General features: G+C 44.0%; 1 protein-coding gene and 1 non-coding gene across 2 annotated transcripts in view; one reads left to right on the forward strand and one right to left on the reverse strand.

The window, feature by feature from the left end:
- LOC134356188 (collagen alpha-1(XV) chain-like) overlaps positions 1-24,657 on the forward strand; it is a 342,799-nt gene that overhangs the window by 48,751 nt on the left and 269,391 nt on the right. The window lies entirely within an intron of this gene.
- trnat-ugu (transfer RNA threonine (anticodon UGU)) lies at positions 6,171-6,243 on the reverse strand. Its single transcript has one exon. It is a non-coding gene; the product is annotated as a tRNA-Thr (tRNA).

Raw genomic sequence — 24,657 nt, forward strand, 5'->3', positions numbered from 1 at the left:
GAGGTGGGTGTTTAGGTGTGTGGGGATGATAGAAGAAGGAATCTGACAGCACCATGGGAGAGAGGGAAGGAGGAGGGGCACCGGAGGGAAGTGATGGGCAGGTGAGGAGAAGAGAAGGGGTGAATGGGGAACCAGAATGGGAAATGGAAAAAGAGAGGAGAGGGAAGGAGTGATAAATTACCAGAATTTTGAGAAATCAATGTCCATGCCATCAGATTGGAGGCTACTTAGATGGAATATAAGGTGTTGCTCCTCCAGTGTGAATGTGGCCTCATCATGGCAGTAGAGGAGGCCATGGGCTGAGAGGTTGGAATGGGGATGGGGAGAGTGATTGTAGAGTAGGTTAAGAGATTGGCAAAATATCGTCGGCTGGAGGGCCTATACTGTGTTGCTTGCACAAAAATGAATCTCAGGAGTATATGGTGACATATATTGGTACTTCTATAATAAATTTGTAAGGGGTTTCTTTTTTCTTTATGTTACTGTGTAGTCTAATTAAAATGGCTTCTTTGTTATGTTATAATTGAAAGGGCTTCTTTGTTATGTTAACGGCTGAGAAAGTCCTTCCCGCTAGCAGTTTGTTTTGGATTATCTATTGATATGAGGACAAATGAATCAATTGCGATAGTTGTTATGCTCTTGGTGTGTCTGAAGATATTGTATGTGCGGGATTTTGGGGCAGAAGGCGGGAGAGAGAGACAGAGGATGGACCAGGTACCGTGAGTCCGCTAACGGGGTCGAACCCCGAGCTGGGCGTTCGGCGAGGAGAGGAGATGGAGACGGACTCATGTGGAGCGTCTGGGCAACCAATGTTGTTGGTCCCAGGCGGCCGGTCGAGGTGGTCCGAGGGGTCGCAGGGTGAATAAGAAGGGTCCTGAGCCCCAACTGTTTGTGCACAAAGAGATTGAACTTTGATAAGTGTGGCACCTTTTATTTTCCTGTTATATTTTATTCTCTGTTAATTATATAGTTCCAGTAATATCTATAAACTGTAAATCATTTAATCGTATCTTGTGTATTGTCTGTTATTTGGGCAGGGTGGGGTACATCACACAGCATCCACACAAACTAATTCCCCAGTTTGGCGGAGCCGAGGGCTGTTTCCCTAGACGACAGCGAGCCGAGCGACCCTGAGGGTGGCCAGGGGGACTACAAATTATTTTGAATTTGACTTTGAATGGCCAAAATAAATCAAACCTCGGTTCCCCATGTGCATAACTGTGTAAAGGTGTTAGGCAAGTATATATAGCAAGGGTGCCTAGGACTTTTACACTGTATGGTATTTGTCAATGTGGAGCAGAGAGCATGTTTGTAAATCTGGTGGGAGCAGAGGACATTGGGAATGGCGAGGGTGGAGTGCCGCGGGAAGGGTGCAGGACGCGTGGCAGAGAAGGTGTGCCAGGGTTTGGCACACCCAGCCCTGAGACACCAGGCAAAGTCATTTCATTCCAAACAATTGATTTACTGATCATTACAGAATGTCTCTCTGGTGTTTCCCGTTCTCCCCTCTCCCTGCTCCCTCCCACTCTCAGTCCACAATAGAGACCCATATCAGAATCAGAAACAAGAGAAAATCTGCGGATGCTGGAAGTCTGAGCAACACACACAGGAAAAGAGTACAGTTGACGTTCCAGGCCGACTGTTGACTGTACTTTTATTTTTCCTAGATGCTGCCTGGCCTGCAGAGTTCCTCCAGCATTTTGTGTGTGTCATATCAGAATCAGGTTTATCACCACTCCCATATGTCATGAAATTAGTTTTTTTTGTGGCAGCAATGCAATACATAAAATTAGAACAGTACTTTACAAAAGCCTGTGGCACCCTAGCTATATACTGTATATGTGCCTCAGATTTTTGCTCAGTTTTGTATGATAACTTTCCTAATAATCTGCAGAACCTGAAGAATGGTCTTTTGAAGATTGTGCACAAGGGTTCCTCTGTATCTCAGGACTCTGTAACCTCTCATCCTTTTAGAAACTTTCCTGTGACAGTGGACAGTTTGACATTTTCCACATGAAACCAGTTGCCAGATCTTTGCCCATTCACCCACGTTGACCTTCTTCCTGTGCAGACTTATTGTGTCTCTTGCGCAACTCGCTCTCCAAAATACCTTCATGTCATCAGCACATTCCTGAATCTGAATCAGAATCGGGTTAATTGTCATTGACATCATTGTCATTATATGCTGTATCGTTTGATGTGGGCGTTCAGTGTCTGTGACCATGATTGTTCTTGGCAAATTTTTCAACAGAACTTAAAAGGTTCACGATTCATTTATTATCGAAGAACGTATGCAGTATACAGCTCTGAGATTCATCTTTTCTAGATAGCCACGAAACAAAGAAAACCATGGAAGTCATTCAAAGGAAAACATCAAGCCCTCCCCCGCACAAAACGAACAAATCGTACAAATGGAAAATACATCAAACCCCAAACCCCTATGCAGAAAAGAATTCATGCAAACTGCAAAAACATCAAACCCCAAATGCCCCCTCACACAAAAAAATAGCAAATCACATCGAACTGCAACCACATCCCCCCTCTCCCAAATGGTTTGCCATTGCCTTCCCTGGGCAGTGTTTTTACAAGACAGGTGATGCCAACCATTATCAATACTCTTCAGAGATTGACTGCCTGGCATCAGTTGTTGAATAACCAGGACTTGTGATATGCACCAGCTGCTCATACGACCATCCACCACCTGCTCCCATGGCTTCACATGACCCTGACTGGGGGGCTGAGAAGGTGCTACACCTTGCCCAAGGGTGACCTGCAAGCTGGTGAAGGGAAGAATCACTTTACACCTTCTTTGGTAGAAATGCATCTCCACACTGCCACCCATATCATTGACATATGTTGTGAAATTTGTTGTTGTACAGCAGTGGTACTGTGCCGGTTATAAAAAATACTTTTATAAGTTTCAATAGAAAGATGGATGGCTAAGGAGTAATCATGAAATAAATAATAATGCAAAAAAAAAAGCAATAATGAGGTCGTGCTCATATTGCAGTGTCGTCAATTTACGGTAGCCCAGGAGTGAGGCATTAGAGTCAGCGCACTCCTCCAGAGGGCAGTGTGGCTCAGTGTCCAAGCTGCAGTGGGTGCTACCCCCTTCACCGCCCCCCCAGGGTTTGCTGGGCAGAAAACAAGCCGTAATGTGTTCGCCTGCAGACTGCTGCAACAGTTATGGACTCGGGGACTTGGACTACATTTTTTACAGGACTGGATTTTAATGATATCGTATGTACTATAGGTGCAACAGCCACACAAAATGCTGGAGGAACTCAGCAGGCCAGGCAGCATCAGTTGATTGTACTTTTTTCTATAGATACTGCCTGGCCTGCTGAGTTCCTCCAGCATTTTGTGTGTGTGTGTTGCTGGCACTTCCAGCATCTGCAGATTTTCTCTTGTTAGTACTATGCCTTGTGCTGTGTGTGATGGTTGGTACTGTGTTTGGCACCTTAGCCCCAAGTATAACACTATTTTGTTTGGCTGTTTTCATGGGTATTCATGTATGGTTCAGTGACAATTAAACAAACTCTGAACTATGGCTACATGGACCTTTCAGGTGGCAGAGGGGGAGAAGCTGTTCCTAAAACCTTAAGTATGCATCTTCTGCCTCTTTCACAATGATAGTAAGAAGGAGAATGTGTGTTGTGAGTGGTGGGGTCCTTAATGTTGAATCTGACTTCTTAAAGTATCGCCTTTTGAAGACATCCTTGATGGTGAGGATTGGTAGAGCTGCCCATGACAGAGGTTTACCTTTTTGTAAAGGTAACTTTACAACCCTCTGCAGCCTCTTGCAATCGAGGTGGCGATGCAGAACGCTATCCTTTGTACATTGACTGTGTGTGAAGGGAGGGAAGTGGGTGCAGTTACTGTTACAAGAGAGAAGGTGCTCAAAAAGCTGAAAGACCTAAAGGTACATAAGTCACCCGGACCAGAGGCCCTGCACCCTAGGGTTCTGAAAGAGGTAGCATTAGAGATTGTGGTGGCATTAGAAATGATCTTTCAAAAATCATTGGACTCTGACATGGTGCCAGAGGTCTGGAAAATTGCAAATGTCACTCCATTCTTTAAGAAAGGAGGAAGGCAGCAGAAAGGAAATTATAGACCAGTTAGCCTGACCTCAGTGGTTGGGAAGATGTTAGAGTCAATTGTTAAGGATGAGGTGACGGAGTACTTGGTTTCCCAGGACAAGATGGTACAAAGTCAGCCTGGTTTCCTTTGACCTGTTTGGCATGAATGACCCTACCAAGAGCCAAAGGATAATGCCCTGATTTGATTCAGCACAGCTCTCTCGGTCATTTGAGGCATGCAGGCCTCCAAACCATGATAAGGTTGTGGTCCTCTTGGAGGCCACCTAGTCTGTATTGAACCATTGACCCAGTCCCATCGAGCCAGCACTTGGACCACAGCCCTCCATTCCTCTACCATCCATGAACCTCTCCAAACTTGTCTTAAACATTGAAGTCAAACCCGCATCCACCACTTGTGCTGGCAACTCATTCCACACTCTCACACCACCCTCTGAGTGAAGAAGTTTCCCCTCATGTTCCCCTTAAATATTTCACTTTTCATCCTTAACCCACTACCTCTAGTTCTAGTCTCACCAAACCTCAGTGGAAAAAGCCTGCTTGCTTAAAATTATCTGTACCCTTCATAATTTTTGTATGCCATTATTAAATCTCCTGTGCTTAGGAATAAACTCCTAACCTATTCAACCTTCCTTATAACTCAGGCCCTCAAGTCCCAGCAGCATCCTCCTAAATTTTCTCTGTACTCTTTGAATCTTATTGACATTTTTCCTCTAGTTAGATAACCAAAACTGCACGTAGTACAGTACTCCATATTAGGCCTCAGCAAAGTCTTGAACAATTTCAACATAACAGCCCAACTTCTGTACTCAATACTTTGATTTATGAAGGCCAATGTGCCAAAAGCTCTTTTTAAGGCCCTATCTACCTGTGACACCACTTTCAAGGAATTCCGGATCTACATTCTGTTTTTGACTTTTTTTTGTTAGCTGGCCAATGTTTAATCCATGCCAATAATTTACTGTGCACTGTAAGCATTTACCTCATTATGATCGTGCACCTCACAAAATGCCTTAAGGAGATGCAAGCATAGCGAATCCACCATTTCATTTACACTTTACTCCTTCAAAGGGCTCTGGTAAATTGTTCAGACATAATTCTCTTTCACAAAACCACAGTCTGTCTTAGCCTCGCTTTAAAGTTATTAATTACAGCTTCTAACATTCCTGCTCTAACAGATGTTAAACTAAAGATTAAACATTAGCTTTATTTGTCACATGTACATCAAAACGTGCAGTGAAATGTAATTTTGCCTCAACAGCCATCACAGTCTGAGGACTGTCCTGGGAGCAGCCCGTTAAGTGTCACACACTTTCGGTGTCAATGTAGAATTCCAGCATCTCACCACCCCTAACTCTACATCTCTGGAACGTCGGAGCGCCCGGAGGAAACAGTCGTGATGAGAATGTACAAAACCCTTACAGATGGCAGCGGAAATCCAACCCCAGTCTCAGGGTAGAGGGGCGTCCATTTAAAACACAGCTGTGGAAAAATTTCTTTAGCCAGAGGGTGGTGAATTTGTAGACCTTATTACCACAGGCAGCTGTGGAAGCCAGGTCGTTGAGTGTATTTAAGGCAGACCTTGATACGTTCTTGATTGGCCACGGCATCAGCGATGATTGGCAGAAGGCCAGGGAGTGGGGCTGAGGGGAAAAAAGGATCAGCCATGATTAAATGGCGGAGCAGACTCGATGGGCCAAATGACCTAATTCTGCTCCTGTGTCTTATGCTCTTAAGTTCCCCCTCAAGTTTCTCTTAAACTTTTCACCTTTCACCCTCAACCCGTGACCTCGAGGTCTTGTCTCACCCAACCTCTGTGGAAAAAGCTTGTTTACCCCTCAAAATTATGAGGTTATACCCCTCAAAATTTTGTAAGCCTCTATCAAATCTCCCCTCATTCTCCCACGCTCCAGGGAATAAAGTCCTAATGTACAGTGTTCGACTCTCCCTATAACTCAGGTCCTCAAGTCCCAGTAACATCCTTGTCAATTCTCTTTTCACTCTGTCAATCCGATTGACATCTTTCCTGTAGGAAAATGACCAGAACTTCACAGATTAAAACAGATACACCGCAGGCCCCAGTGAGATTTGAACTCACAACCCCTGGTTTACAAGACCAGTGCTCTAACCCCTGAGCTATGGAGCCCTTCAATGTAGCTCAGTCATGTGTGGCTTTTTTAATATACTATTCAAGTTCCTGACCTGCTGTCTGTCTTAGCACAGTTTATGTTTTTTTTCCTTTAATTTTGATACTGTCTGTAACTTCTTTTTAGGCAAACCACAGATAGTGAGTCCTGGCTTCAGAACAGTTCTTGCTCACTGGAATGTATCTGTTCTGTGTGTACTGAAATATCCCATCAAATATCTTGACACTGTGCAGTTTATCCCCGTAATTTCTCATGATACACCATTTCAATCTTTTGTTAACTGGGAAATAAACGTCAAGTTTAAGTTCAGTTTATTGTGTACACATATATACTGCCAAATGAAACAACGATCCCCCGGACCAAGGTGCACAACACACTGTACACACACACTACGCGAGGGCATATAATATAGGAAAAAATAGTGGGAAATTAGAGGATTGGGAATGGGAAGCTTTTAAAAACCAATAGAAGGCAACTAAAACGCCATAAGGTGGGAAAAGATGAAATATGAAGGTAAACTAGCCAATAGTATCAAAATGATACCCAAGTTTTTTTTTTAGTTATATAAAGAGTGAAAGAGGGGTGAGGGTGGATATTGGACCACTGGAAAATGATGCTGGAGAGGTAGTAACGGGGGACAAAGAAATGGACGGTGAACCTATTAAGTATTTTACAACTGTCCTCACTGTGGAAGACTCTAGCAGTACGCCAGAAATGTCAGGGGGCAGTAGTGATTATAGTTGTTATTACTGAGGAGAAGGTGCTTGGGAAGCTGAATGGACTGAAGGTAGATAAAGTCACTTGGACCAGATGGTGTAAACCAAAGGGGTCTGAAAGGGGAAAGAAAAGAGATCGTGCAGGCATTAGTGATGATTGTTCAGGACTCACTGGATTCTGGAATGGTTCCGGAGGACTGGAAAATTGCAAACGTCACTCAACTCCTTAAGAAGGGATGGAGGCAGAAGAAAGGAAATTATAGGCTAATTATCCTGACCTCAGTGGTTGGAAAGATGTTGGAGTCCATTATTAAGGATGAGTTTTTGGGCTACTTGGAGGCACATGATAAGGTAGTAGGCCAAAGTTAGCTTGGTTTCCTTAAGAAGAAATCATGCCTGAAAAATCTGTTAGAATTCTTCGAGGAAATGACAAGCAAGATAGACAATTGAGAGTCAGTGGATGTGGTGTATTTGGGTTTTCAGAAGGCTTTTGACAAGGTGCCACGCATGAGGCTGCTCCCATGGAATTAGCTTGGCTGACTGGCAGGAGGGAAAGAGTGGGAATAAAGGGGACTTATTCTGGCTGGCTGCCAGTTGACAAGTGGTGTTCCACGGGGTCAGTGTTGGGATCACCTCTTTTCATATTACATACCAATGATATGGATGACAGAATTGATGGCTGTGTGACCAAATTTGCAGATGATAGGAAGATAGGTGGAAAGGAGGGCAATTTACAGGAAGCAAGGAGTCTGCAGAAGAAATTAAACAGATTAGGAGAATGGGCAAAGAAGTGTCAAAGGGAATATATTGTAGGGAAGTGAATGGTCATGCACATTGGTAGAAGGAATACAGGTGTGTGCAGGGACTTCAGAGTCACTGCAGATTAATATGCCGGTTGAGCTGGTGTTAAGGAAGAGAAAGGCAATGATAACATTCATCCTGAGAGAATTAAAATATAAGAGCAAGGCTGTGAGGCTGAGGCTTTATAAGGCATTGATCAGACTGCGTTTGGAATATTGTGAACACGAGGAAACCTGCAGATGCTGGAAATTCAAGCAACCCACGCAAAAAATGCTGGTGAACGCAGCAGGCCAGGCAGCATCTATAGGAAGAGGTACAGTCGACGTTTCGGGCCGAGACCCTTCGTCAGGACTAACTGAAAGAAGAGCTAGTAAGAGATTTGAAAGTGGGAGGGGGAGATCCAAAATGATAGGAGAAGACAGGAGGAGGAGGGATGGAGCCAAGAGCTGGACAGGTGATTGGCAAAAGGGATATGAGAGGATCATGGGACAGGAGGCCTAGGGAGAAAGAAAGGGGGAATGGAGCCCAGAGGATGGACAGCAGGCAAGGAGTTATAGTGAGAGGGACAGAGGGAGAAAAAAGAGAGAGAGAAAAAAGGGGAAAAAAATTTTTTTTTTAAATATATAAATAAATAAATGAGGGATGGGGTACGAGGGGGAGGTGGGGCATTAACAGAAGTTAGAGAAGTCAATATTCATGCCATCAGGTTGGAGGCTACCCAGACAGAATATATGGTGTTGTTCCTCCAACCTGAGTGTGGCTTCATCTTGACAGTAAAAGAGGCCATGGATAGACATATCAGAATGGGAATGGGACTTGGAATTAAAATGTGTGGCCACTGGGAGATCCTGCTTTCTCTGGTGGACAGAGCGTAGGTGTTCAGTGAAACGGTCTCCCAGTCTGCGTCGGGTCTCGCCAATATATAGAAGGCTGCATCAGGAGCACCAGACGCAGTATATCACCCCAGCCGACTCACAGGTGAAGTGTCGCCTCACCTGGAAGGACTGTCTGGGGCCCTGACTGGTGGTAAGGGAGGAAGTGTAAGGGCATGTGTTAGCACTTGTTCCACTTACAAGGATAAGTGGCGGGAGGGAGATTGGTGGGAAGGGATGGGGGGATGAATGGACAAGGGAGGGAGCGATCCCTGCGGAAAGAAGAAAAGGGGGGAGGGAAAGATATGCTTAGTGGTGGGATCCCGTTGGAGGTTGCTTCCCCCAGGTAGACTGCCCCCCCCAACAGTACTCAATCAGGAGTACTTATTGTTAAGGGGGACAGCCACAGGGGTGCTCTCTAGCCTCTGACTCCTGCCCTTCCCTCTCCTGACTGTTACCCATTTATCTGTCTCCCGAGGCCCTGGTGTGACTACCCGCCTGTAGCTCCTCTCTATAACCTCCTCACTCTCCCTGACCAGATGAAGGTCATTGAGCTGCAATTCCAGTTCCCTAACCCGGTCCCTAAGGAGCTGCAGCTCAATGCACCTGACGCAGATGTGGCCATCCGGAAGGCTGGGAGTCTCCAGGATCTCCCACATCTGACACCGAGCACAGAACACCGGCCTCACACACATACTTCCTGTTTGTATTCCACACAGGCGACTTACCTCACCTCAGCCTGTTACTGCCGAAGCCCCATTGAGCCGAAGCCCTCCTACTCTGACTCCCTCTACTCCGTCGCCCGCTTCTCTGATGCCTGCTCTGTAAAGCTGTCTCCTTTCAAACTCTTCTCACTGTTTTAACTGGCTGACATCCATGCGATTGTGCAGTCGTGCCTCGATCAAACTGCTGAGGAAAAAGAGGTTGAACGTATGTTGTCACTGTGACAGTGTGGGTTTTGCCCATCTGCGCTGGTTTCCTCCACACATTCTACGGTTAGGGTTCATGAGTTGTGGGCATGCTATGGTGGTGATACTTGCCCAGTACAATCCTCTTTAACTTGACACTATGCAATGGATTTCACTGTATGTTTGATATACAGTACTGTGCAAAAGTCTTGTCCACAAATATATAGCTAGGGTGTGTAAAACATTTGCACAGTACCGTCCTGTCAACTTGGAGTGGAGAGCGAGTTTGTCAATCTGATGGGAGCAAAGGATGTTGGGAATCGTGAGGGTGGGGCCCCTGGGAGAGGTGTGGGACGGAGTGCCAGGGGCAGGGGTGTTTGACACGGGTACAGACACACCCAGCCCTGAGACACCAGGCAAGGTCATTTGATTCCAAACAATTAGTTTATTGATCATTACAGAATGTCTCTCTGGTGCTTCCCCCTCCCTCCCCTCTCCCTTCCCCTTTTCCTAACCATGATTCCCCTCTCCCTGCCCCCTTCCCACTCTCAGTCCACCATAGAGACCCATATCAGAACCAGGTTTATCATCACTCACGTATATCATGGATGCCTGGGACTTTTTTGCAATATTGTACATTAGATAGTGTGGACACATGGCCAAGTGGTTAAGGCGCTTGATTAGCGATCAGAAGGTCGTGAGTTCGAGCCCCAGCCGAGGCAGCGTGTTGTGTCTTTGAGCAAGGCACTTAATCACACAGTGCTCTGTGACGATTTTGGTGCCAAACTGCCTAATGCCCTTCCCTTGGACAACATCGGTGTCGTGGAGAGGGGAGACTTGCAGCTTGGGCAACTGCTGGTCTTCCATACAACCTTGCCCAGGCCTGCTCCCTGAGAGTGAAGACTTTCCAGGTGCAGATCCATGGTCTCACAAGACTAATGGATGCCTTTAATTTAATTTAACATTAGATATTATTTACTACAGGTTTCCTGGTTTTGATGGAGTAGAGTCTTTGCTCTGAAATATTAACCCTGTTTCTCTTTCTCCCTGACGTGACAAGTGTTTTCCACACTTCTGCTTTACGTTATCTCTGAAGTAATGACCTGGGCATTCTTCCTTGCAAGCTGGAGAATTGTCCGTCAGTCAGGATCCACCATGGATTTTGTATTCCAGCTGTCTACATAATACACGAGCCAGGGCAGTACAATATGGAGAGCAAGTTGTTGTCCATGTAGCAAGCTCCCCGTCTCCACACATTTGATGAATCCAAAGGAATGGCAGAGACCGATACAACTTGCTGCAGGAGCTGCCTGTCAGCGTTGAACTCAACATAGGGTGCCTTAGGGTCTGCAGGTCCGGATTTTTCTAGGGGTTTACTCCAGAAGCTTTCCCAATGAGTGGGTATAGTCGCAAGACAGCGGAGGTTTGAGATTAGCGTTTTCCTAGATGAGCTGACAACTATAGCTGACAAGCCCCAGCTGCCTGAAGCAACTGGTTTTAAGGCCCCAGTAACCTGCCTTTTCCCATGTCCTGTCAGTAGAAATGGTTCCACTGGGCTTAGTAGCTAAGCTATGCGTGAAGGCCAGGAGCTAGACTTAGTTGTCAGAGGCTATTTGAGACATATGCCATTGGGAGCCTTTAGTAGATAGTGTGAGCTTATCCCCATTATCACCCTGGCTATGACAACTAGGAATTCAGTTAACAGAACATGAAAAAGTTTAGAAGTATAGTGATTGGGCAGCACAGTAGGGCAGTGGTTAGCATAAAGCTTTCTTTCTTTTTTATTAATCTTTTTATTGATTTAAAAGAAACATAAATACAAAACAAGAGGAGAGTTATCTCAAATATATATATCAATAACAATACAAACCAAGGTTAAGATAGACATTATCAAAATCATACATAGTGTTAAGCTAGTATATAATATTGTCACAAATAGGATTGATATTGGAAATAACTATAAATAAAAATTTTTTCCATTAATTGACTACACCAAACAAATGCTTTCTAAATGGTCACCTATGACATTATCATTAATAGATCGAATTAATGCTATTAAAATGATAGTTTTACTGAAATTCTTATGTATATTTCAGGCAGTTACTTCCTTTGTTCCTAAAAAGTTCTTTGACAGAATAGATTCTATAATCTTATTTTATATTTGGAACAATAAAAATCCTAGATTGAGTAAACCCTTATTGCAGAAATTAAAAAAGGATGGTGGTATGGCTTTGCCAAATTTTAGAATGTACTACTGGACAATTAATATTCGATATATTACTTTTTGGATTCACTATTCAGATACACATGAATGTCCTTCATGGTTGGATTTAGAGGAAAACTCAGTGAAAGGATTCTCTTTGGCCTCTTTACTGGGAGCTCCTCTTACCTTTTTGTTTTCTAAAATTAGTAGACGAGATTTTAATCCCATTATTAAACATACATTAAGAATCTGGTTTCAGTTTTGTAGATTTTTTTGAGTTAAACAATTTTATTCTTTCTAGTAATATCCATCTCAATTATTTTTTTAAGCCATCAATTTTGGATAAGGCCTTTTTAATTTGGGAAACCAAGGGAATAATAACTTTTTCAGATTTGTTTTTAGGGGACTGTTTAATGTCTTTTTCTCAGTTAGTGGATAAATATGATTTATCTAACGTACCCTTCTTTAGATATTTACAAATTAGGAATTTTTTACGTGGTTTGCTGCCAAATTACCCTTCTGCTCATCCACCTAATATGACAGACGCTCTCTTTCAGTTTAAACCATTTCAAAAAGGGTTGATAGCTATAATCTATAAACAGTTATTGAACTCACGAATGATATCTAATGATAAAATTAAACGTGCTTGGGAATTGGAATTTCAAGAGTCATCTTCAGATAACCAATGGAGTAAAATTTTTCCTTTGGTTAATAACTCATTTATTTATGCCCGTCACTCCTTGATACAGTTCAAAGTAGTGCATCGGGCCCATATGTCAAAGGATGAACTAGCGCATATTTTTTCCAATAGCATAAAGCTAGTGTAGCATCAGAAATCCAAGTTTAATTCCTCAGCTGGCTATGAGAAGTTTGTACATTCTTCCTGTGACTGCACAAGTTTTCTCTGGATGTTCTGGTTTCCTCCCACATTCCAAAGACATACAAATTAGTAGTTCAACATTTAAAGTAATTTTATTATCAAAGAATGTATATGTCACCAAATACAACCCTGAGATTCATTTTCTTGTGGGCACGCTCACTAAATCCAAGAAGCACAATAGAATCAATAAAAGACCACACCCACCCAGACAGAAAAACAACCAATGTGCAAAAGACAACAAACTGTGCAAATCCAAAAGGAAAAAATAATAAATAAATAAACAAACAAACAAACAAGCAAGCAACAAATATTGAGAACATGAGATGAAGAATCCTTGAAAGAGAGTCCGTAGGTTGTGGGAACTTTTCAATGATGGGCAAATGCGGCTGAGTGAAGTTATACTTTGTATACTGTTGTAGATCACTCGATACAGTTTTGTAGGTTAATTGGTCACATGTTGATGCACTTAATTGAGGATCCATTTGTGATTGGAGGAAGTCACAGATTATGAGGACAGAGAATTCAGTTTGAAGGCTGGTCCTTAAACAGTACCATGTCAGAAGAAACACACATCAAAGTTGTTGGTGAACGCAGCAGGCCAGGCAGCATCTCTAGGAAGAGGTACAGTCGACGTTTCGGGCCGAGACCCGAAACATCGACTGTACCTCTTCCTAGAGATGCTGCCTGGCCTGCTGCGTTCACCAGCAACTTTGATGTGTGTTGCTTGAATTTCCAGCATCTGCAGAATTCCTCGTGTTTACCATGTCAGAAGAAATTGGGTTAAGGAAAGTTAGTTGTTCTATGAGGGAGAAGGAACTGTCACCTATCAGATGACTGGCATCACTGGAGACAGCTGATTGACACTGTAGTAGCGTTACTCTACCCACTACGCTACTGATGTTAGTGCCTAGGTCACTCTGGCCCCAGGACCAGTCCAGGTTCCTGCGGCTGTCTACCATCATCCATCATGCACAGTTTGTTTCTCCCTGCTGTGTTAAAGGTTTTCATGTACAGTACTCACCCCTCAGCACACCGGGCAGGAGGAACGGTTTGCAAAGTGCAAGCACTCAGAGACAATACTTGTACTGTTTTATTCTTTCAAGACATTTCCAGGTTTCTATCTGCCAAGGGCACCTGGCTGGAGCTCAGGAGAATCCCTGTGGATCCTAGAGCAGAGAACAGGCATACTCCAAACGCTGTTCTATACAGCAGAGAACAGGCATACTCCAAACGCTGTTCTATACAGCAGAGAACAGGCATACTCCAAACGCTGTTCTTTACAGCAGAGAACAGGCATACTCCGAACACTATTCTATACAGCAGAGAACAGGCATACTCCAAACGCTGTTCTATACAGCGGAGAACAGGCATACTCCGAACGCTGTTCTATACAGCAGAGATCAGGCATACTCCGAACGCTGTTCTATACAGCAGAGAACAGGCATACTCCGAACACTGTTCTATACAGCAGAGAACAGGCATACTCCGAACACTGTTCTATACAGCAGAGAACAGGCATACTCCGAACACTGTTCTTTACAGCAGAGAACAGGCATACTCCGAACACTATTCTATACAGCAGAGAACAGGCATATTCCAAACGCTGTTCTATACAGCGGAGAACAGGCATACTCCGAACGCTGTTCTATACAGCAGAGAACAGGCATACTCCGAACACTGTTCTTTACAGCAGAGAACAGGCATACTCCGAACGCTGTTCTATACAGCAGAGAACAGGCATACTCCAAACACTGTTCTTTACAGCAGAGAACAAGCATACTCCGAACGCTGTTTTATACAGCAGAGAACAGGCATACTCCAAACACTGTTCTATACAGCAGAGAACAGGCATACTCCAAACACTGTTCTATACAGCAGAGAACAGGCATACTCCAAACACTGTTCTATACAGCAGAGAACAGGCATACTCCAAACACTGTTCTTTACAGCAGAGAACAGGCATACTTCGAATGCTGTTCTTTACAGCAGAGAACAGGCATACTCCAAACACTGTTCTATACAGCAGAGAACAGGCATACTCCAAACACTGTTCTTTACAGCAGAGAACAGGCATACTCCGAACACTGTTCTTTACAGCAGAGAACAGGCATACTCCAAACACTGTTCTATACAGCAGAGAACAGGCATACTCCGAACACTGTTCTTTACAGCAGAGAACAGGCATACTCCGAATGCTGTTCTTTACAGCAGAGAACAGGCATACTCCAAACGCTGTTCTATACAGCAGAGAACAGGCATACTCCAAACACTGTTCTTTACAGCAGAGAACAGGCATACTCCGAACACTTCTTTTTAACAGTAGAGAGCAGGCATACTCTAAACAATGTACTTTACACTAGAGATTAGGCATACTCTAAGCAATGTTCTTTACAGTGGTACATGCAGCACAGTAGCCTAGCAGTTAGAGTAACAATTCACATTCCCAGAGATTGGAAGATCAGGGTTCAATTCTCTCCACGTCTGTAAGGAGTATGTATGTTTTCCCATTGGTCAAATGGACTTCCGGGTGCTCCTATTTCCTCCCACGTTCCAAAGACGTTAGGGCTAGTAAGTTGTTTCTGGAAAGATGCTGCCAGCAACGTCCTGCAGACAGTTCACGAAACGACTACTTCTCCTCTTTTACGGTGTGCGATTGGAGCTTGTAGTTTACATTTTGAGTGGACTGAGTCATCCAGCACTCCAAGGGAATTCGGCGTGGATGAAAGCGAGGTTTGGGAATGGAGTGTGCAGCCTAACAGCAGAGCACAAAACCATGATCGGCTCCATTACTCGCTTATCTCGTCAATTAAAGCATGGAGCCAGATGAAATCGACAGGGATGAGAACGAAAAGTGAGCAGGTGTTCCGCACCGTCTGCCTGTGTTTGACTGGCTTCCCTCTCCCTCTTGCTCGTCACTGCCAGGGGAAGGTGCCGGTGGCTTGAGTCTTGGAACAGATTGTTTGGCGTGGTTTGTGGATTGGACTCGGTCTATGTGGTTCATTTTATATGTGCTTCTGGTTACTCTTTTTATTTTAAATCGCTATTTTGTGTGATTTTGGTTGGGGCACTTCGACGCAGACTGGCTTTGGGGTCTGTAGTCAACGAATGACACGGCTAAATAGAACTGAACTGAACATTTCTAGACTGATTCAATGACTTTGCATTTTGATGTTTAAGATTCTGTGTGTTATTCACTCGTTTTTGATGTTGGGTGTTTGATGTTTTCCTGGAATGGGTTCCATGGTGTTTCTCTGTTCTATGACTTCCTGTGGAGAAGACGAACCGTAGAGCTGCATGCATTCTTTAATAATGAGTGTACGTTCAATCTTTGAATCATTGAGGGTATGCTGTGTTAGCCCTGGGAGCATGGCATCACTTCACAGCCCCCAGCACGTCCACGTCCTCGGACAGGGTATATCACTGATGCAAATGACACACGTTTCGATGTTTCAATTTACATGTAACAAATAAAGCTGATCTTTACCCACCTGAACAAAGCTCAAAGTAAGGTCGAAGCAAATTTATTATCAAAGTACGTATTTGTCACCATATACAAACCTGAGATTCATTTTCATGCAGGCATTCGTAGTAGAACAAAGAAACACAATCGAATTTATGCAAAATGATAAATAGCAAAGGCTGACAAACATCCAATGTGCAAAAGAAGACAAATTGTGCAAATACAAAAAATATTAAATGGATAGATAAATAATGAAATAAATATTGCAGGGAACACGAATTGTAGAGTCCTTGAATGTGAGTGTGTAGGTTGTGGAATCGTTTCAGTGTTGAGGTGAGTGAAGTTCTCCGGGCTGGTTCAGGAGCCTGATGGTTGAGGGGTAATAACTGTTCCTGAACCTGGCAGTGTGGGACCTAAGGTTTCTGCGCCTCGTTCCAGAAGGCAGCAACAAGAGGAGGGTATGCCCTGGGTGGTGAGGGTCCTTGCTGATGGATGCTGCTTTCTTGTGGCAGTGCTCAATGATGGGGAGGGCTTTGCCTGTGATGGACTGAACTTTGTGTAATAATGGAATTTATGAAAAGCCATGATAAACAAAGTAACATACAGCCCCTCACCCTTTTATTCAGCATCTTTTCCCTTCCTTCTCAGTCCTAATAAAGGAACTCGGCCTGAAACATCAACTGTTCATTCATTTCCATAGATGCTGCCTGACCTGCTGCATTTTTTGTGTGCTGCTTGGATTTCCAGAAATGCAGAATACTTTTTGTGTATGATTTCCTTCTCTAATCACTGTACTTTATCAGCTTAACAAGGACACTCTTACAGTCTGCGACTCCACATCCTCCCCTCCTTTTCAAGATTCAAGATTGTTTTATGTCATTTCCAGTACACAAGTGTAAAGGAGAACCAAATAATTGTTACTCTGGATCCGATGCGGCACAAAAAGAAACATAACAAAATAAAGAACTCAATAATAAAAACACAATAAATATAAATACATAAGATAGATCACTGGGAAGCTTTTAAAGGCCAACAGAAGGCAACTAAAAAAGTCGTTAAGAACGTAAAGATGGAATACGAAAGTAAGCTAGCTCCTTCAGATACATAAGGTGTAAAAGAGAGGTGAGAGGGGATGTCGGGCTGCTGGAAAACGATGCTGGAGATGTAGTAATGGGGGAGAGTGAAATAGTGGACTTACTGGATAAGTATTTTGCGTCAGTTTTCACTGTGGAAGACACTAGCAGTATGGTGGAAGTTCCAGGTGTCAGAGGTCATGAAGTATGTGAGGTTACCATAGAAGGTTCTTGGGGAAACTGAAAACTCTGGTGGCAGTTAAGTCACCTGGACCAGGTGGTGTACACTCCAGGGTTCTGAAGGAGGTGTTTTGAAGAGACCGTAGAGGCAATAGTAATGATCTTTCAAGAATCACTAGATTCTGACATCGTTCTGGAAGACTGGAAAATCGCAATGTCGCTCCACTCTTCAAGAAGGCAGAGAGGCAGAAGAAAGGAAACTGTAAGCGAGTTAGTCTGACCTCAGTGGTTGGGAAGATGTTGGAGTTGATTATTAAGGATGGAGATCTCAGGGTACTTGGAGACACATGATAAAATAGGCCATGGTCAGCGTGGTTCCCTCAAGGGAAAATCTTGGCTAGCAAATCTGTTGGAATTCTTTGAAGCAATAGCAAGCAGGATAGACAGAGGAGAATTGGTTGATCTTGTGTACTTGGATTTTCAGAAGGCCTTTGGCAAGGAGCCACCCCTGAGGCTGCTTAACAGGCTATGAGCCCATGGTATTACAAGAAAGATTCTAGCATGGATAAAGCAGTGGCTTATCGCCAGGAGGCAGAGTGGGAATAAAGGGAGCCTTTTCTGGCTGGCTGCCAGTGACTAGTGGTGTTCCACAGGGGTCTGTGTTGGGACCAAATCTTTTTACGTCATATGTCAATGATTTGGATGATGGAATTGATGGCTTTGTTGCAAAGTTTGCAGACCATGTGAAGATAGGTGGAGGGGCAGGTAATTTTGAGGAAGTAGAGAGGCCACAGAAGGACTTAGACAGATTAGCAGAATGAGCAAAGAAATAGCAGATGGAATACAATGTCGGGTAGAAGAAATGACAGGATTGACTATTTTCTAAGTGGAGAGAAAATGCAAAACAACTGAGGGGCAAGGAGGCTTGGAAGTCCTTGTGCAAAATTTGCTGAAGGTTAATTTGCAAGTTGAGTCTGTAGTGAGGGAGGGAAATGTGATGCTGTCGTTCATTTCAAGAGGACTAGAACATAAAAGCAAGGATGTAAATCTGAGACTTTATAAAGCACTGGTGAGGCCTCACTTGGAGTATTATGAGAAATTTTGGGTCCCTTATTGAATGGTGAAAGGCCCTGATAGAGTGGATGTGGAGAGGATGTTTCCTATGGTGGGAGTGTCTAAGACCAGAGGGCACAGCCTCAGATTAGAGGGGTGTCCTTTTAGAATGGAGATGAGGAGCAATTTCTTTATCCAGAGAGTGGTGAATCTGTGGAATTCTTTGCCACAGGCAGCTGTGGAGGCCAAATCTTTGGGTATATTTAAAGCAGAGGTTCTTGATTGGCCAGTGTGTGAAAAGGAAAATTGGATCAGCCATGATGAGATGGTGAAGCAGACTCGATGGGCCAAATGGCCTAATTCTGCTCCTATATCTTATGGTCTTATAAAATAGCTTATATACATAGATTTTTTTTGAATGTCCATAAAGTGACACTAGGCCCAGGAGTGTCTATACATAAGGTGACTGAGCAGAAATGATAAAGTAGCGGTGGTTGGGGGTGTGGAGGGGTGGGTTATTGGGTGGAGGTGTTGATCAGCCTTACTGCTTGGGGAAAGTAACTGTGAGTCTGGTGGTCCTGGTGTGGATGCTACATAGCCTCCTCCCTGATGGGAGTGGGACAAACAGCTGTTTGAGTATCTGTGATGATTTACTTTAGCCGACTGACACTGAAGAGAGAAAGAGTTAATATTTCAGGAGAATGATCCCTCATCGGCTGTTCCAGCTTCCTGCCTCTCCAACCACATTTAATATCTCTGTCCAAGTTATAAGCAGCATTCATAAAAGTCCAGAACAATTCTCATGTGCCACTTTGTTTCAAAGGGGTTATACATTTCAGTCGAGGTAACTGAGACTGTCTTTACGCTGTGAACTACTCTGCCTTTTTCTCCAATTTCCCCCCAGAGCAGACAAAGCTGACCTATGTCTCTGCTTCACCCTCTCGTTTCACAAGTGGTGTTTGAAAAGAGGGTGGTGGCCGTCTGTGTACGGTATATGTCTCTGAGTCTTAACACTGACTCCATTGAACCAGAAGGGAAAGTCTTGCAGAAATCCTTATACCCGAAGACTGAAAGGGCTAATCAGTGGACGCAAAGAAAATGAGTTCCACTGCATAAACTTGTTGCTTTATATAGAATTTATTCATTTGCTGAGAGAAAAATTGCCTGTGTAAATAGCTGTGATGCTCATTAACACCTTTTACACTATAACACCATAGGAGCAGAATTAGGTCTTTCATCCCATTGAATCTGCTGTGCCATTCCATCAAGAGAAATTTATCGTCCCTGTCAACCCCATTCTTCTATCTTCTCCCTGTAATATTTAATGCTCTGACTTATCGAAAACTTCTGCTTAAATGCACTCAATGGCTTGGCCTTTCAGCTGTCTTTGGCAACGAATTCCACAGATACACCACCCTCTGGCTAAAGAAATTCTTCCACATCCCTGTTCTAAAGGAACATCCTTCTATTCTGAAGCTGTCCCCTCTGGTCCTAGATTCCCCCATTATAGGAAACATCCTCTTTACATCCACTCTATCTGCACTTTTCAATTTTCGATAGGTTTTTAATGAGATTCCCCCTCATTCATCTAAACTCCAGCGATTATGGGTCCAGAGCCATCAAACAATCCTCATATGGTAATCCTTTCACTCCTGGAATGAAAGGGTTAACTTTTATCTCTAGTTGAGCCTGTCTTCCAGTTTGTGCCCCAATAACTCCTCAGAGATCACGCAAATCGGCACAAAGGGTTGTTTTCCGTCTGTTAAAGAGCTACTAATGGAATTGTAATCTGATTGTCATCAGCGACACACTATCATTTTAAAAAGGAATAGAACTCCCTGATTTCCATCCAGAATGTCAGTCTCGTTGACGTTAAGAAGGCATAAAAAGGTAGAAGGTGAAAGGTCGTATTTTAAGAAACTGCAGCCACTGTAAACTTCTTGTTCCCTCAAACAATGATGCTTTACACAGCAGAAGGGCCAGCAAAGGAGGGGAAGCAGAACACAGACGCTTGCCAGGAAGAAAACACTCTAAAGAACAAGCTAGAATTCAGACCCTGTGCAACAGGAAAATGGAGACATGTATTTCTGTGTTTTCCACTAGAGTAAGAGGCAGTTAATAGATGATTAATGGAAAACTGAATATACTAAGAATGTATCTGCATAGTTTGAATCCTGGCTAAGAGCGATTCGAGCTTGTGCTAAGTAACGTCAGCGAAAGGCTACATGTGGGAGTTGTAGTCAAAGTGGCAATTCAGATCTGCCAGAAAACAAATTGACTTCAGTTCCCCAAATGAATGTTTCTCTGCTGGAAAATTTCCGTTCTGTTTCAAACCATCCATACAGCAGCAGACCTGACCCTGCCTTATAGCAGAAAGCAACGTTATCGGATTTATTAAAGAGTTGTAGAGTACAACAGCACAAATCAGATTCAGGTTTGATATGAGTACGCCACGATGTTTATTGTCTGTTGGCAACAGTACAGTGCAATGCATCGAAGATACTTTTATGTGAAATATGTATTTTAAAAACAAACAAGAGAAACTCTGCAGATGCTGGGAGTCCAGAGCAAAGACACACACAAAATGCTGGAGGAACTCAGCAGGCCAGGCAGCATCTATGGAAAAGGCTGATACTGAGTTCCTCCAGCATTTTGTGTGTGTTGCTTATATTTTAAAAGTAGTGCAAAAAGAGCAAAAATCTATTTATTTGTTTATTAATGTATTGAGATACAGAACAGAACAGGCCCTTCTGGCCCTTCCTGCCTTGCCACCCAGCAATCCCCCGACTTAACACGAGCCTAATTGCAGGACAGTTTACAACGACCAATTAACCTACCAACCAGTATGTCCTTGGACTGTGGGGTGAAACCAGAGCACCCGGAGGAAACCCACATGGTCACGATGAGGACGTACAAACTGTAGGGTGTTGTGCTGACCACTACGAGACCCGGCCGCTCCAACTGTGAGGCAGTGTTCATGTCCGTTCAGAAATCTGATGGCGGAGGGGAAGAAGCTGTTCCTGAAACACTGGGTGTGTGCCTCCCTGAGGATAGCACTGAGAGAGCAAAACAGGTCCTTCAGCCCTTCTAGTCTGTGCTGTCCTGGACTTCTGCCTATTCCCTTCTACCCGTACCCAGATTGTAGCCCTCCATACCCTTCCCATCAACGTACCTATCCAAGCTTCTCGTACTGTCCTGTAGTGTTCTATATCCTAATTATCGCAATCGAACCCCTATCTACAACTTCGGCTGGTAGCTTATTCCACACTCACACGGCCCTCTGAGCAAAGAAGCTCCCACTCACATTCCCCTTAAATACCTTTTCCTTTCAACCTTAACCTATGACCTCTAGTTGCAGTATCATCCAAGCCGAGGGGAAAAGCCCCTTGTATGATATTTGAAAAGATTAACGACATAGAGACCAGGACACGTTGAGGAAGAAATACTCAGCCACTGTGGGCCACACTGCATTGGTCCATGGCCCAACACTGATAGAGCATGGAACGTAGAACACTACCACGAGACCATGAGATATAGGAGCAGAATTAGGCTATTTGCTCAGCCAGTATATCATGGCTGATCCATTTTCCCTCTCAGCCCCAATCTCCTGCCTTCTCACCATATCCCTTCATGCCCTGACTAATAAAGAATCTATCAACCTCTTCCTTAAGTATACCCAAAGACTTGGCCTCCACAGCTGCCTGTGCAATGAATTCCACAGCTTCACCATTGCTGGCTCAAAGAAATTCCTCTTAACCTCTGGTCTAAACTGATGTCCCTCTAATCTGAGGCTGTGTCCTGTGGTCTTAGACTTCCCCACCATAGGTAGCATCATTCCTGTTGTGAACCTCCTCTGGACTTTCTCCAGATTCAGCACATTATTTCTTCGATAAGGAGCACAAAACTGCTCAGAGTACACCCACTATGGTCTGATAGACGTCTTCTAAAGTCTCGGCATTATATCCTTGCTCTTATATCCTAGTCCTCTCAAAATGAACGCGAACATCGCACTTGCCTTTCTTGCCAACAGTCTCAGTAGAAAAAGACCGCATGCAGTCCTGGTCACCTACCTACAGGAAAGAGATCAACAAAAACTTGACAGAGGGCAGACAAAATTGACATGGATGTTGTCAGGACTTGACGACCTGAGTTACACAGAAAGGTTAAGTAGAGCATACTTGTTACATACACCTGTTAGGGTGCATTCTCCAGTTACCTTATAAGGTAACCATAGCCTTCAGCCAGGAGCAGATGTCATCAGGTGGTTCCCAACCTTCACCGAGTGTTTCGACCCTTAACCACGACACTCTCCAGTTGGTGGGCCGGCAGTGGTGGCCAAATCACTGCCCATCTGCTCCTGGCTTCCAGCTTCCCTCCTCTCGCCTACTCCAAATCCAACAAGAGGCTTGTTCTGCCTCTTCCCCCATCCTACGAGCTGCTTGTTTTTTGCTCCTTTCGTCCAGGCCCAGGTCTGACAACAACCCCGTGCTGATTTGGCTGGGAAACCTCTGCAGCCGATCTCCACAGAGAAAAACCATGCCTGCCATCCCTCGTCTTTACACTCCTTCAATAAGGGCTGGTACTTCAAGGCCTTTACAGAACAATACAGCACAGCCCAGACCGTTCAGCTCACAATGTTTTACAGAACTATTAATCTGTTCTGAGATCAATCCAACCCAGTGGCTACCAGACATTTTTATGCCATGGACCCTTACCATTATCCAAAGGGTCTGTGGACCCCAGCTTGGGAACCACTGATTTAACCCTTCCCTCCTACATAACCCTCCACTTATCTGTCATCAGTATGCCTATCTTAAGAGTTTTTTTAAATGCTCCTATTGGATCTGCTTTTACACCCACTTCTTAGGCTTAGACTTTATTACCTGGAACACAGCGGAATGAGAGGAGATTTGATAAAGGTACACAAAATTATCTGGGGTATAGATAGGGTAAATGCAAGCAGGTTTGTTCCACTGAGGTTGGGTGAGACTAGAGCTAGAGGTCATGGGTTAAGAGTGAAAGGTGAAATGTTTAAGAGGAACCTGAGAGGGGGAGCTTCCTCACTTGGAGGGTGGTGTGAGTCTTGAATGAGTTGCCAGTGGAAGTGGTAGATAGGGGTTCAATTGTAAAATTTACAAGAAGTTTGGACAGATACTGGGATGGGAGGAGATTGCAGGCATACAGTCTAAGTGCAGATAGATGGGACTAGGCAGGAGATCAGGTTGGCATGAACTTGATGGTCCAAAGGGCTTGTTTCTGTGCTATAACCGCAGGACAATACAACATAGATGATGGAATTAGAGGCTTTGTGGACACTTTGAAGAAAGGTCGAGAGACAGATCGTGTTGAGGGAGCAGAGAGGCTACAGAAGGAGAATGGGCAAAGGAGTGGCAGATGGAATACAGTGTTGGGAAGTGTATGGTCATGCAATTTCATTGAAGAAATGGAAGCGTGGACTATTGTTAAAATGGAGAGAGAATGCAAAAATCTGAGGTGCAAAGGGACTTGGACTCTCTTGTACTGGATTCCCTAAGGGTTAACTTGCAGGATGAGTCTGTGGTGAGGAAAGAAAATGTGATGTTAGCATTCATTTTGAGAGGATTAGAATATAAAAGCAAGGATGTAATGTTGAAGCTGTATAAGGCACTGGTGAAAATTCACTTGGAGTGTTCTGAACAGATTTGGGCCCCTTAAGGGATGTGCAGGCATTTGAAAGGGTAGGAGAGGTCAGAAAAATTATTCTGGGAATAAAGAAGTTGTCATATGAGCAGCGATTGATGGCTCTGGGCCTGCACTTGCTGGGATTTAGAAGAATGAGGGGGACTCTCTTTGAAACCTATTAAATATTGAAAGGCCTGGATAAGAGTGAAGGTGAAGAGAACATTTCCTTTGGTGGGGGAGTCGAGGACCAGGGCCCCCTCTGGCAGCTCATTCCATATACACACCACACACTCTGTGTGAAAAAAGTTGTCCCTCAGGACACCTTTAAGTCTTTCCCCTCACATCCTAAATCTGTGACTCCTAATTTTAGGCTCTCCTACCTAGGATAAAAGACTGTTAGTCACAAGGGATTCGGAAGGTGTTCAGCAACACACACAAAATCCTAAAGGAACTCAGCAAGCCCGGAGAGAAATAAACAGTTGGCGTTTTGGGCCAAGACGTTGGCTATTTATTTCTCTCCATAGTTACGGTCCAATTTGCTGAGTTCCTCTCGCACCTTGTGTGTATCGTTCAAGCTTCACTGCATCTGCAGAACCTCCTGTGGCT

This window comes from Mobula hypostoma, chromosome 1, assembly GCF_963921235.1.
Source record: "Mobula hypostoma chromosome 1, sMobHyp1.1, whole genome shotgun sequence".
Lineage (NCBI taxonomy): Eukaryota > Metazoa > Chordata > Chondrichthyes > Myliobatiformes > Myliobatidae > Mobula > Mobula hypostoma.